Source organism: Otolemur garnettii, unplaced genomic scaffold, assembly GCF_000181295.1.
Source record: "Otolemur garnettii isolate 467f Iridium unplaced genomic scaffold, OtoGar3 scaffold00038, whole genome shotgun sequence".
In the NCBI taxonomy this organism is placed as follows: Eukaryota; Metazoa; Chordata; class Mammalia; order Primates; family Galagidae; genus Otolemur; species Otolemur garnettii.
The window spans coordinates 15,203,458-15,204,879 of record NW_003852433.1 but is presented as its reverse complement, the minus strand read 5'-3'; the positions used below and the strand labels follow the sequence as shown (position 1 = coordinate 15,204,879).

Here is a 1,422-nt window from a genome sequence, read left to right as displayed (position 1 = left end):
CCTCTCAACCCCACTGCTGTGCTTCAAGCAGGGGGTTAGTGTCTAAACATCAGTGACGTTTGCCTTCCGGAGAACTCAGCTTCTCAAAATCGGAACTAAAGCTCTTTTCAAAATGGGACCTGCCACCTATTTGAAAGATTTTTAGCCTACCAGTATAGCAGCTACATTATCAGAGTTTGGTTAGCCAACATAAGGTCCCTGCCAATTAGTTTAGGAGGATTTTAGCTCACACAGTGTTTTTGTTTCGTTGTTCAAAAACACCTTCAGAAACAGTCTACATATAGAACTGGAAGGTAAAATAATGAACAAGCTACAAGTTTTAAATGTTAGTGCCTTAAATCTAAATGTATATTATTCTAGGTGCTGTGAAGTATTTAGATGTTACTGTAAGTTATTTTGAATATACATCTTCCATTATCCTCCAGTTTGGGCCAGAAATAGCTTAAGCAAACAGTTGCCCAAAGAGAAGGAAGAAGGACTCCTAATAAATACAAAGAGAAGACAGCACAGTTGCTGCAAGTTGGAAAACGTTCAGGGATATCTTGAAGCACACGACATAATCCTGCTCTCTTTATTTCACTTAGAGACTTTGGTTTTTATCGTTGTTTTAGAGAATTTAGGGATACTCCTTCCATAGCTTTTGTAGCACTTCACATCTTCTCATCACCATAGGGTCTCTCTGACCTCAACTCGGAGGTTGTAAGTTGGATTTAGGAACTGCTTAGAAAAATTCTTTATTGCTGCCTCTTTGGGGCGAGCAGGTAGGAGACAAAAGCAAAACATGCTCCTTAATAATTTAAATGTTAGGCTCGGCGCCTGTAGCTCAAGTGGCTGAGTCGCCAGCCACATATACCAGAGCTGGTGGGTTTGAACCCAGCCCAGGCCTGCCAAACAACAATGATAACTACAATAAAAAAAAAATAGCTAAGCATTGTGGTGGGCACCTGTAGTCCCAGCTACTTGGGAGGCTGAGGGAAGAGAATCACTTAAGCCCAGGAGTTGGAGGTTGCTGTGAGCTGTGATTCTGTGGCACTATACACAGGGTGACAGCTTGTGCCTCTGTCTCAAAATACAATAATAATAATTTTTTTTTTTTTTTTTTTTGCCACGGCTGGGTTTGAACCCACCACCTTCAGCATATGGGACAGGTGCCCTACCCTTTTGAGCCACAGGCGCCATCCCTCAAAATACAATAATAATAATTTAAACGTTAGAGAATATAGAAAGTGAGTGTCCTTGGTAATCTAACCCCAGGAGTGCTTATGGCCATACATTTGCCATTACTTCTGGTGTCAGTGCTATACTAATAAGTGTATTAGCTACTGTTTGGTATGTGGACCTGTGCATTTTTAAAAATGTGTAGGTTGGCTCGGCGCCTGTGGCTCAAGCGGCTAAGGCGCCAGCCACATACACCTAAGGTGG

The 1,422-nt window shown here is 41.9% G+C and overlaps 1 protein-coding gene across 2 annotated transcripts in view; it reads left to right on the top strand.

Moving 5' to 3' along the window:
* Positions 1-1,422, top strand: part of PTPN11 (protein tyrosine phosphatase, non-receptor type 11) — a 101,913-nt gene that overhangs the window by 84,101 nt on the left and 16,390 nt on the right. The gene's annotated exons all lie outside the window — the stretch shown is intronic.